The sequence below is a fragment of the Phacochoerus africanus genome, chromosome 5 (genome assembly GCF_016906955.1).
Source record: "Phacochoerus africanus isolate WHEZ1 chromosome 5, ROS_Pafr_v1, whole genome shotgun sequence".
Classification (NCBI taxonomy): Eukaryota; Metazoa; Chordata; class Mammalia; order Artiodactyla; family Suidae; genus Phacochoerus; species Phacochoerus africanus.
Genome location: NC_062548.1, coordinates 7,109,991 through 7,122,795, shown reverse-complemented (window position 1 = coordinate 7,122,795; position 12,805 = coordinate 7,109,991). Strand labels below are relative to the sequence as shown.

Here is a 12,805-nt window from a genome sequence, read left to right as displayed (position 1 = left end):
CACTGTCAGGCAGGCCGATGACAGCTACCGGGCCGCCTCTCCCAGGGGGAAGGACCTTCCTCTCTGGCCGACAGGAGCTCCAGCAAAGGATGGGGTCAACTTGGGCTCAACTTGAGGATGAAAATGAAACCAGTGTCTATTTACAGTATTTATTAACTTGCTTCCATGTACATGATCCAAATGGCACTTTGTATGAAATATTGTCTTTGGAAAATGTTTTCCACTCTTTCTTTTCTGGGAGTGACTTTACGCAAGCGCCACTTCGTCGTTGACATCTGTGTCCCTGTCACCCCAGAGCCCTTTTCTGCTGTCAAACAAATTCCCAGGCCGCATCATCTTGTCCTGCTTCTGGACTGTTCATTTCATTGGTGGTTCAGAAAATCACATGTGATGCCAGCCCTGGGAAGTTATCCCACTCACATAAAACTGGGATGGTTGCTCTTATCGTATCTCCTTTTTGGTTTGGTTTTGGTTTTTTTGGCCATATTTGCAACATGCAGAAATTCCTGGGCCGGGGATCGAACCCACGCCGCAGCAGTAACTCAAGCCACAGCAGTGACAAAACTGAATCCTTAACTGCTAGGCCACCAGGGAACCCTGCCATACATTCTTTTCAAAAACCTTTTTAAAGTAAAATACAAAACACAAAGAAAAATGTAGAAGACATAAATGTCATGAATTATTATTTAAAAAAAAAATTTAGGAGTTCCAGCTGTGGCTCAGCAAGTTAAGAACCTGACTAGTGTCCATGAGGATACAAATTCAATCCCTGGACTCACTCAGTCGGTTAAGGATCTGGCGTTGCTGTGGCTGTGGTGTAGGCTGGCAGCTGCAGCTCCAATTCGGCCCCTAGCCTGGGAACCTCCAGATGCAGCTGTAAAAAGGAAAAAAAAAAAAAAGAAAGAAAGTAAAAACACTAAACACCACCCAGATCAAGAAGTTGGCAGCACTGGCCACAATCCCAAAGACTCCGAACGTCCCTTTGGTGTCCCCCAAGGCATCTATGCCCCAGTTGTTATGGTAACAGCATGGTAATCATGCATTTGTCTTTATGCTTTTACCATTAAATGTACATCCTCCAACATAAAGTGATTTCTTTTTTTTTTTTAATGGCTGCACCTGCAGCATATGGAAATTCCCGGGCCAGGGACTGAATCAGAGCCAGAGGAGTGACCTACGCCACAGCTGCGGCAACACCGGATCCTTAACCCACTGTGTCAGACCGGGGATCGAACCCTCACTGCCACAGCAACCCGAGCTGGGGTGGTTGGATTCTTACCCCACCGTGCCATGGCGGGAACTCCATAATTAAGTTCTTGCCTGGGTTTTGAACTTCACCTTTAAGAGGGATGGTACAGGCTCTTGCGGGTCTGGCTTTTTCACTTGGCACGGGTTCAAGCGTCATCCACGTCGTCGCATTGTTGCACTTCATGATTTTGTTACCAGTGACATGTTCCCCTGCGTGGCTAGATCACATTTGTTCATCCATGCCACTGTGGAGGGGCACTCGGCTGTGCCAAACGATGCTGCTGGGAGCGCTCTGGCACCTGCTTCTGGAGTGTATGTGATCGAAGGCGTTGTGGGCTGCGGGTCAGGCCTTTTTTCAGCATCACCAGGTAAGTGGTGACGTCACACCGATTCCCCCTGTGAGAGCCCCAGCCTGTGATTCCCCAGCTTCCCTGGGAAGCATCTCACTGTGGGTTTAATCTGTATTTCTCTGCTTACTGAGGTTGAGCACTTTCCCCGAAGTTTATGGGCCATTTGTATTTTCCCTTTTTGTCTTAATTCCCATTAGAGTCCTTCTCTCCTTCTCTTTCTCTCTTTTTCTTTTGGCTGCACCAGCGGCCTATGGAAGTTCCAGGCCAGGGACTGAACTTGAGTCACCACAGCGACAATGCCAAATCCTCAACTGCTAGGCCACCAGGGAACTCCCCTTTTTATTTCAGTGTAGGTGTCTTTTTCTTAATGACGGGCGGGGGTTCTTTCCTTTCCGTAATCTGGATCCCAGCCCTTTTCTGGTGGTTTGTGTTGCAAATATCTTCTCCTGCTCAGAGGCTTGGCTTCTCACCCTCTCCCTGGTCCTGAGACATTCTTCAGTTTTAAAGGAGCTGAATGCATCCGTCTCTTCCTTCAAGGCGGGTGCTTTTGGCGTCTCTTTGGTAGACACCCTCCCTCATCTCAAGATAGTTATAGGATATTTTCTGGTATCATCTTCAGGAAGGTTTATTGTGTCTCTCATATTTTTACATCTGTGATGAGCACGGCCGTATGTCTCAGCACCTCCTCCAGTGAGTATCTTGTTCACTCTCAGAAGCGAAGTAAAGTTTCCTTAAGCGTTTCTTGCTGGAAAGTTAGCAGCCCTTCTTTGCTGGTTCCCGTTCTGGCCACTGTGGATTCCTGGCTGTGGGCATGGAGAGAAGCCCGACAGGATGGGGTGGAAGACCTGAGTCTGGACCCAGCTTTCGCAGGGACTGCCCGGGTGGCACCTGTCCTGGTCGCCCTGCCTGCCTGGGAGAGCCGAGGCCGTCCCTTCCCGGGGCCAGGGGCTGCGTGGCTGTGGCAGCCAGTGGGACTCTGTTTCTGTGCTGGAAAGACGGATGATGGGGTTTGGGAGAGGAAACACCCGCCCGGAGTAAGTTAATGATGAACCTCATCTGTGTTGATGCTTGTAAGTGTTTTGACAACGAAAGGCTTTTTAGGGACAATGGGCGAACTTGACAAATTGTATTTCTTGGAGTTCCCATCATGGCGCAGTGCTTAACGAATCCGACTAGGAACCGTGAGGTTGCGGGTTCGATCCCTGCCCTTGCTCAGTGGGCTAAGGATCTGGCCTTGCCGTGAGCTGTGGTGTAGGTCGCAGACACGGCTTGGATCCCGTGTTGCTGTGGCTCTGGCATAGGCTGGCAGCTACAGCTCCAATTTGACCCCTAGCCTGGGAACCTCTATATGCCGTGGGAGCGGCCCCAGAAAAGGCAAAAAAAAAAAAAAGAAAGAAAAAAATTGTATTTCTGGAGTCAACTATACACTACGTTCCTTTTACATACAGGTATGCCCCGGATTATGGTCTGGCTTTGAACTTTCTGTGCAGGTTTGGTGCCAGGAGAAGCTCTTCAAACTGCTTACTCTGCAAAGTGGAGCCAGGATCATGCATAAGGTGAGGGCAAGGCGGGTCCTACTTGCTAAACCCAGAGACCTGTATGGCTTCTGGCATATAAATACGAGGACATGAGGGACCTGAAGTCTGAGTGCAAGTTTTATTTTGCTTGCTGGAGGGTAGCTTATCTCAGGCAAATTAACCTGGGCTTTCCGACCCTTGTACTTTACCACTGACCGTATCAGTTGGTTTTTTTTTTTTTTTTTTTTTTTTTTTTTGCTTTTTAGGGCCCCACCCACACAGCATATGGAGGCTCCCAGGCTAGGGGTCCAATTGGAGCTGCAGCTGCCAGCCTTCACCACAGCCACAGCCACACCAGATCCCAGCCACTTCTGTGGCCTACATCACAGCTCACGGCAAGGCCAGATCCTTAACCCACTGAGCAAGGCCAGGGATCAAAGCCGCAACCTCGTGGTTCCTAGTTGGATTCATTTCCACTGTGCCACAACGGGAACTCCAGTTTTTCTTCCTTAACCCCTGATCAACTGCCTTTATACTCACCACTCAAATAAACCCGGAAGGGTTATAGTCTATCCTGCCTCGTAACGTATTTCTCTGACCCCCATTGGACCTGTTCAGCTCCAGGAGGAAATGTGTCTTGGCCAATGTGAACCCCAGTGGTGCCAGCTCAGAGCCTCACACACGGTAAGCGCCCCTAAAGTGTTTGCCAAAGGAACGCCTGACTTAGCTGTGTTTACATGACTTTGCATAACTGGGCAGAGGACAAGGCAGCTGTGTGTGACATTGACGGTCACCGGCTTCCAGGTTTAGCTCAGTGTTTATTTGGCTTTTAGAAGTTCTGTTACGTTTTCTCTTAGACACGAAGACATCACGTCTTCACTTCGAGGCACCTGCCTGTGTGTGTTTGTGAACCTCCACGTGCACATGCACCCCAAGTTACATTTTTGTTTGTTTTGTTTTTAGCTGTGCCCACGGCGTGCAGAAGTTTCTGGGCCAAAGACTGAATCTGCGCTATAGCAGTGACAGGGACAACATCAGAGCCTTAACCTCTAGGCCACCAGGGGACGCCACAAGTTACACTTTTCTTACAAACCAGTTCTGTACGTTTTCCTCTGCCAGAGATGGGAGAAACACATTTTTTGTTTTGTTTTGTTCTGTCTTTTTAGGGCTGTGCCTGGGGCCTATGGAGATTTCCAGGCTAGGGGTCAAATCGGAGCTACAGCTGCCAGCCTACCCCACAGCCAGAGACGCACCAGACCTGAGAGGCATCTGCGACCTGCACCACAGCTCACGGCAATGCTGGATCCTTAACCCACTGAGCGAGGACGGGGATCGAACCCACATCCTCAGAGACACTATGTCGGGTTCTTAACCCATTGAGCCACAGCAGGAACTCCCAACACACTGACAAATCTTAATTTGAAAGCTTAGATCTTACATAGCTGTAACACATCAACTGCACATATGGTTACTTCAAAGCTGGAAGAAGGAATGCTTTTCTTATAAAACGTCTATAAAGAGGTACTTTTTTTTTTTTTTTAATCTTTTTAGGGCTGCACCTGGGGCATATGGAGGTTCCCAGGCTAGGGGTCTAATCAGAGCCACAGCTGCCAGCCGACACCACAGCCACAACGATGTGGGATCCAAGCTTCGTCTGCGACCTACACCACAGCTCACGGCAACACCCGATCCTGAACCCACTGAGCGAGGCCAGGGATTGAACCCAAGTCCTCATGGATACTAGTTGGTTTTGTTACCACTGAGCCACAACGGGAACTCCTGAAACACTATATTTTTAGCTGCTTCATCTGGCCCCTTAAGTATCGAAAGGAAAAAATGGACGTGTTGGATTCGTTTAATGAGCAGAGTGTAAAGAGAGGAGCAGTGCGGTGTGGGCCACCCTGGGAGCTCGGTTCCCCTGGCTGAGTGGCAAGAAGGGACCGCAAGGCTGCCCAGGGTCCCACCCTGGGAGACACTGGACCAACTGGCTTTACAAGGAAGGAAGGGCTGTAAGGGGAGTTCAAGTGAAAAGCCTGCGAAGCCCTTGAGAGTAAGAGTTTACTCCCGGTGAATAATAGTTTCCACAGAGAAAGGAGACAGCCATGGTTAACAAAGAGTCCTACCGTCGAAGGAGCCTAGGAACCACCTAGCCGCCTCGGGGAGAGCCTGGGGGATGTGCAAAGACTGCCTCTGACGTTGCTGGTGGGGGGGGGGCGGGGGATGCGGCGCAGAGGGGGAGTGAGGGGTGTGGGGGTCCGTGCTGCTCATCTCCGCCCGTTCTGCTCAGGCTCCTCAACATTTTTCAATGCATGATTTACCCCTTAGCTGGGGGATTGTGGGAGGGTGATGCCCGCCTTGCAAGTTGAGCTCCTATTGTGTGTTAGGCCATCACTAAGCCCTGGAACTTCTGAGATGAGTAAGAAAGTCACTCCCTCGGAGATCTCCCGGTGTGGCCAGGGAGACGGATGGGAAAATGATCACAATTCAGCGTGGGAGGGGTTCAAATGGAGAATGACCAAAGGGTGAGGGGCTTTGTACATTCCCGGGTCTACTTCCTCCCGGTTCAGTAAGAGCGGACGGAGACTGAAGGCCGAATGAGAATGGACAGAGGGAGAAGGAAGGTGGGTGGGACATGTGGGACAGTGGGGGCTGCGTGGCGGGAGCCTAGAGATCGGATGGGGTGTTGGGGGGGGGGGTGCCCGCATAGGGAGTTGTGCCAAGGCTCGAGCTTAAAGGTTCATGGTAGACAGGGCTACCGCCCAAAGTGGAGCCAGGTGGGGGGAAGCTGTTGGGAAGAGCCTGAACTCTCGCCTGGGCTGATGGGCAACCGCTGGCATCAGTCCAGCCATCCCTCCCCGTCCCATATACCAGACACAGTCATGGCCGTGATCCTGGAAGCAGCCCTCCATTTAATCATGGGGCTGGGTGCTGAATCCAATGTTGTTTCTAAAGTATTTCTGGAACTCTCTCTAAGCAGTGATGCAAATGCCCAAGTGTTCCAGCCCAAATAACCCAGAGGTGATGACAATGAAGATAATAATAATTCTCGGAATATGCGAGTGTTCCATGGGTGCCAGGCACTGTTGTAAGGCTCTCCATGCACTTTGTCATGTCACCCTCCCTGCAACCGGGAGAGGCAGGTGGTGGTGCCATTCCCACTGTGCCAATGAGGACACAGGCTCAGAGGCTGAGACACTCACAGAGTAAGTGATGGACCTGGAATCCCAACCCCCTGTGTCTGGCCCAGGAGAGAAGTGACAAGGTTAGGATGGGGAAGAAACAGGACAAGGGAATTAACGTGATAAAGCAGAAACAGGAATAAAGATCATGCAGGAAAATGCAGACCTCTTGACAATAACTGAAGAGTCAGCTCTGAATGCTACTCATTCATAAAAAAAAAAGAACAAAATAATGCCATTTGCAGCAATGTGTATGGAACTAGAGATTCTCATAGTAGTTGAAGTAAGTCAAAAAGAGAAAGACAAATACCACATGCTATCGCTTAGTTCTGGAATCTACTACATGGCACAAATGAACCTTTCCAAAGAAAAGAAAAAAACTGATGGACATGGAGAAAAGGCTTGTGATTGCCAAGGGGGAGGGAGTGGGATGGACTGGGAATTTGGGGTTGGTAGATGCAAACTATTGCATTTGGGGTGGATGAGCAATGAAATCCTGCTGTATAGTACAGGGAACTCTATCCAATCACTTGTGATGGAACATGACGGAGGATAATGTGAGAAAAAGAATGTATGTATATGTGTAACAGGGTCACTGCTGTACAGCAGAAACTGACAGAACATTGTAAATCAACTATAATAAAAATACTTAAAAATGCAAACACGCAAAGAAATAGTTAACTAACAAGGACCTACTGTACAGCACACGGAGGTCTACTCAATGTTCTTTAATAGGCTATGTAGGAAAAAAGAACAGATACATGTATATGTACAGCTGATTCACTTTGCTGTACACCTGAAACTAATACAACATTGTGAATCAACTATACTCCAATAAAATTTTTAAATAATTTTTTAAAAAAGAAGAGTCAGCTCTGTGAAGGCTGGATGATTTGGGGGGTAAGGGGTGGGGTTAGGGAAGAATACGGGTCCCCAGAAAGTCCATGGTGTCAGACCCTGAGTCCAGGAAGACAGAACTCTGTCCCAGCACAGGAGCGCTGCAAGGACCTTGGAGAGCTCCCACCTCACCTCCTCTTCCAAGTAGGAACCAAGGCAGGAGAGGAGAAATGGCTACAAAGTATCACAGAGAGAACAGAATCCAGCTCTCTCTACCTCCAGACCAATATTTCTGCCATTAGCAGCCACTCATGTTCTTGCTAATAGTACCCTAATTGTCCTCTGAGGAACCACCCACTTTGTCTGGCTGAGCCTTGGAGCTGTGGGCCTTAGCTCAGGCTGCTACAACAAAAATAGTGCAGACTGGGTGGTTAAACAACAAGTATTGATTTCTCACAATTCTGGAAGCTGACAGCCCCAGAGCAAAAGGCAGCAGTAGATACGGTGTCCAGAGACTATGCCTCCTGGCATGAAGACAGCCACCCTCTTGCTGCATCCTCATAAGGGGAAGGGGTGTGAGGGCTCCTGTGTCCCCGCTTATGAAGGCACTAGTTTCTTCATGAGGGCACCATTCTCATGACCTGATTACCTCCCAAAGGTCCCATCTCCAAATACCACCACGTTGGGGGCTAGGATTTCAGTGGGTGAATTCTGGGGGGACATGAACATATAATCTATACCACCACATCTCCAGACTAAGTCCGTCCACAAATGCTGTTCCTCGATTATGCACAAGACTCCATAGAGCCATCCAGGGTGAACCAGAGGTTTCTGCCTTTGCTCCCACTGGAGTCGACCCTGTGGGACTTGCCCACTGTGTCCTCAGAAAGGAGCAAGAACCAGAGAGGATGGGAGGTGATCCTGCTTTTGCCTCTATGTCTGGCTGTGCCAGGCCTTTCATTAATCCCATCTCCTGGTTTTGGCTTTGTCCTCCTTTCTCCGTCCCAACTTTGAGAACATCACCACCACCTGCCCCTCTGAGTTGTTGGAGAGATGACGTGAGAAGCTGCCCAGACAACACTTACATCACCACCTGGCACCCAGCAAGCACTCACATGTTAGTATCATGATATTAGCTACCTCGAAATAGGTTTTCTGGCGCTGGCAACACAAGAGCCTGAAAAGAGGGTGACCTGTTATTGCTACCGCGTCAGGCTGTGGTCACAAAATGACGTTTCCAGGAGTTCTCCCAAAAGGTTAAAGCTTAATGTGTACTCAAGGCGACACTTCAGTTAGATGGAAACCACTTAGACACCAGTTTCCACGCCCAAGATCCGAGAGCCCACAAGCCGGCTCTCCTCCGTCCTCAGCCCCTGCGGTTCCTCGCATCCAGGAACCCCTGGATGCTCCCCCGTCCCTGCCTGCACCCCGAGAACACAGCGCCTGCTCGTGCAGGTGGTCCTGGGGAGCCCGGGTCGGGGGCGGAGTCCTGATGGGGAGCGGCCTCCTTCCCAGGAGAGCGGGAAGCTGGCCCCTCCACCAAATGCCCCAGCACAACTTCCCTGAGACCCCGGAAGTGGGCGGGCGAGCGACCCGCCGAGACCCTGAAGCCGGCAGGTGACGCAGCGTCTCGCAGCCAATCCCGCGCCTCCGGCCCTTGCGTCACTGCGAGGCCGACCAATGGGAGCGGGCCTGGCTGCCGCTTCCTGCCCACCGGCTCTCCGGCAGCGGGGGAGGGCTCGCCTGCTCTCCCTGCCGCCGAGGAGCAATCGCCGCGAACCTGCCCGCCGGGCGCCGGCCCAGGTGAGTGCAGCGGTGGCCCACGAGGTGGGACGGGCGCCCTGCCTCCCCTCCCCAGGTTGGGGCGGTGCCGGGGGGGCAGTAGCTGCGTTTGCCCCACGGCGCGGGGAGGTAGGAAGGGGCTGTGCTTGTGCTCTTTCCCGCACTCGCTGCGGGGCGCCACCCCCTGTCCGCCATCCCCCTCCCCCGGAACGTGACACCTCCACCAGCCTTTGCGCTGGAGTGACTTGGGAAGTGACTTGGGCTGCTGATCCTCGGGTTCAGAGGATCGAACTGCGAGGAGCCTGTGTGTCCCTTCTCTGGGCAGTGGTGAGAGCAAATCTGCTTGCCGTGGGATTAGCTCAGACAGATGGTCAGGGCCCATCTCTGAGATGCTACTGGTGGCAGGGCAGGGGGCCCACCTGTCGCCCAAGTGCACCGAACCAGAATGAAACCAGGATGACCGCCCCAATGATGGGAGCTGGGAGTTCATCTTAAGAGCTGCCCCCTCAGGGCACCTCCTGCTCTGTAGAATGGGTGGACCTGCTCTCTGGGAAGGACTCGACTGCCATGCATGTTCTGCTCTTTTCTCCCACCTCAATGTCGCCTTACAAAAGCTCCCCACAATTGGCAGGCAGTCAGCCACTTTCGTAGCCAGGGTTTGCTCTGTTTGTACAGGGGGGAGAATGAGACAGGGTGTGTGATAGAAAAACAGACCAATAGGAAGCCTTGCAGGAAGGAGTCCTAACCGCTGACTGGGAAGTAAACCTTCAGGCTCTCCTGGGAACTGTGTCCCTCCCTCTACCGCACATAACCCTACTCCCTCCACCCCACCTTCCCTTGGGTACCTTTATGTCTCCAGAGGAATCTGTTAAGTAATCTGTGTGGGCAGGCAGCTGGCTCTGCAGGTGGTGAGCAGCCCTTCTAAGCAGAATGACTGAGGGTCCAACTGGAATTCATTGTGCAGAAGTTCTTGGTGAATCAGAGGTTGCTTTCTTGGAAGATGCTGCTGCTGTCCCTTTACCTTTACAAAACAAAGAAATCCTGGGATCTCAGAACCATGGGACTTAATGCTCCATCCTCCTTTTCAGGAGTGCTCTGACCTAGTGACCCAGTGTCCCAGGACAGATTGCTCCATCACCTCACAGCCAGGAAGTGACTTGAGAAGTTGGGACCACATCCTGGCAAGGGCAGAAAAGGGGGGGGGCTGACCAAGGATGTTCCCCTCATGTCATCTTTAGCTGGGAAGTGATGGGTACCTGGATTTCCACACCAGAGAGATTTTTCAAGCATATCCCCAAGCCCCACCTTTCTCTAGCATCTTCTGTTAGGTGCCCAGAAGGCTCAATTATGTCTCTGTGGAAATTACTGCTTAGTCATTTCTCTGGAGCAAAGTGCATCCAAGTCCAACGTCCCCATTCATTCATTGAGATCCACCTGCAGATTGAGCCTGACCTAAGTGGCTACTTATACAGTGACCTGTGAGCTAAGAAATATCTTTGAAGACAGGACTTAAAATGTCACCCTGGGAACTGACATCCCCCCTTACCCTCTGTAAAAAAGCTTACTTTTCTCCCAACAATTTATAATGAAAATTGTCAAACATATAGCCAAACTGAAAATATACAGTCAATGCCCACATACCCACCGCCCAGGCTCTACCCTTGTCAGTTTACAGTACTTTATCACATACCTATCCACCTACTAGTACCTTACTTTTAACTTAAGTAAGTGATGACACGTGACTTCCCTGGAGCCGTATTTGCGCTTAGCTCAGGGAGTCAGCAGTGTGGTGCATGCGAGGGGCTGTGATTTTCTGTAATGTTGAATGAATGCCCAGGACGTGCAGAGCACAGGGAGGCACAGAGGAAGTGAAGAGGCTGAAGATGCAGGCTGACCACAAAGGGATTTAATTTCTTGGTTTTTAAGAGACAGAAGTGGCAGTTTGTGAGAGCAAATGCCAGGTCATGGAATGACCTCAGTGACACTCATTGGGTCACTGGGTCATGCTGGGTACTGACCACTTTATTCTAACTCTTCACCTATATGGTCACTTTTTAAAAAAAATCTTTTTAGAGCTGCACCCACGGCACTTGGAGGTTCACAGGCTAAGGGTCAAATCAGAGCTATGACCACCGGCCTATACCACAGCCACACCAGATCTGAGCCGCATCTGTGACCTGCACCACAGTTCCTGGTAATGACGAATCCTTAACCCACTGAGTTCCACTGAGTGAGGCCAGGGATCAAACCTGAGTTCGCATAGATACTAGTCAAATTCCTTTCTTCTGAGCCACAATGGGAAGTCCGGTCTCATTAAATTCTCACAACTACACAGCGAGGTCAGTCTTCCTTCCTGCCTTTGACAGATTAGGAAATTGAGGTACAGGGAGGTTAGTTGGCCAGCTTTTGGTCGTGCCAGAAAGTGGTGGGGCCAGGATTCGAATTCCCACGCTCTGGCTCCGGAGTGGCTGTGGGCACTCTTCGTCACAGCATAGATGCTGCAGGTGGAGAGGGGGACCCTCGGGCCTGACCAAGGAGGAGCAGAGGGACATGGGGGGCGGGGCACAGCTCTTCCAGGGGTCCCAGCTCAGGCACCCGGACACAGATGCCAGTTTTCAAATGGCTGGTATCCTGACATCCCGCGTGTTTGCCCTGGGCATTGGAGCCCTGGGTGGAGGGTCAAGCTTCCCCACTCTAACAGTTGGGACCCCAACCCCGTCATCTTCCTTTACTTCCTGTCCTGGGTGTTTCCCAAAGCTCGGCACCTGCTCGATGTCCCTGCTTCCTGTCCTTTATCCTTCAGTCACTCCCTTCCCAGCCTGCACTTTTCCTCCTTGGTGTTCGCAAGAGAGACTTTGTTCCAAAGGAGCCCAGTTGCTCATAGCAGATGCTCCTGTTTTCAGACACGCTCCATCTGCATTGTCATAGTCCAATCTCCTCTCTTTCTGAATCGCCCTTGTGCCCCTGGCGTGTCTCAGGAGCAGAACAGCCTGGCTCCAGCCTCAAGGCACCCAGACTCTGTCTGCTGGTAGCTCTGCTTTCCAAACCAGACAGGCTGTGTCCGCCCCTTGGGGCAGTGATCTGTCTTGGGTGTGGGGGCCGTATTGTCAGGCAGAGCTGCTCTTTGTGACTCCCCGGGCTGCTGTGTCTTGCTACTGTGGGTCTGGCTGTGTGGCTCTGCCATGGGGGGAGGCCTGTCCCTACCAGAAGCCAGGGCTCTGGGAGTTTCACCCCAGGAAACAGCAGCATCCTCAGCCCGGGCAGGTAGAGCACAGCGGTCACCCTATACACCCCATGGAGTAGAAAGGAAGGGAGGCAAGAAGGACCAGGAGAGGAGTTGCCATCGTGGCGCCCGTGGTTAACGAATCCAACTGGGAACCATGAGGTTGAGGGTTCGACCTCCGGCCTTGCTCAGTGAGTTAAGGATCCGGTGTTGCCGTGAGCTGTGGTGTAGGTTGCAGACACGGCTCAGATCTGGCATTGCTGTGGCTCCGGCGTAGGCCAGTGGCTACAGCTCCGATTAGACCCCTAGCCTGGGAACCTCCATATGCCATAAGAGCGGCCCAAGAAATGGATTAAAAAAAAAAAGAAAGAAAGAAAGAAGGACCAGGAGAGGAGAATGGCAGGAGAGGTGACGGGGAAGAGGGGGTGTGGTCATACTAGGAGGGCGACAGCAGGACCCTCACATCCCTGCCACACACAGCCTCCGGGCTCCCACAGGACACCAAACCCATAGAGGAAGCTCACAGTGACACCAGCTTGAGGGAGGGGCCCTGTCCATCATGGATGCGTGTATATTTGGGATTCAACTAAATTTACAACTTTTCACTTATTTTGACAAGAAAGGTCTGAATGAAATATGACTGCTCAGGGAGTTCCCATCGTGGCTCAG

At 51.5% G+C, this 12,805-nt stretch overlaps 1 protein-coding gene across 3 annotated transcripts in view; it reads left to right on the top strand.

Moving 5' to 3' along the window:
- Positions 1 to 8,826: 8,826 nt before the first annotated feature.
- The window catches only part of TECPR1 (tectonin beta-propeller repeat containing 1), a 30,380-nt gene continuing 26,401 nt past the window's right edge, over positions 8,827 to 12,805 (top strand). For all 3 annotated transcript variants that reach the window (XM_047779529.1, XM_047779528.1, XM_047779527.1), the window contains exon 1: positions 8,827 to 8,934. The gene's annotated coding sequence lies outside the window, so the exon portion shown is untranslated. The remainder of the gene's footprint in view (positions 8,935 to 12,805) is intronic.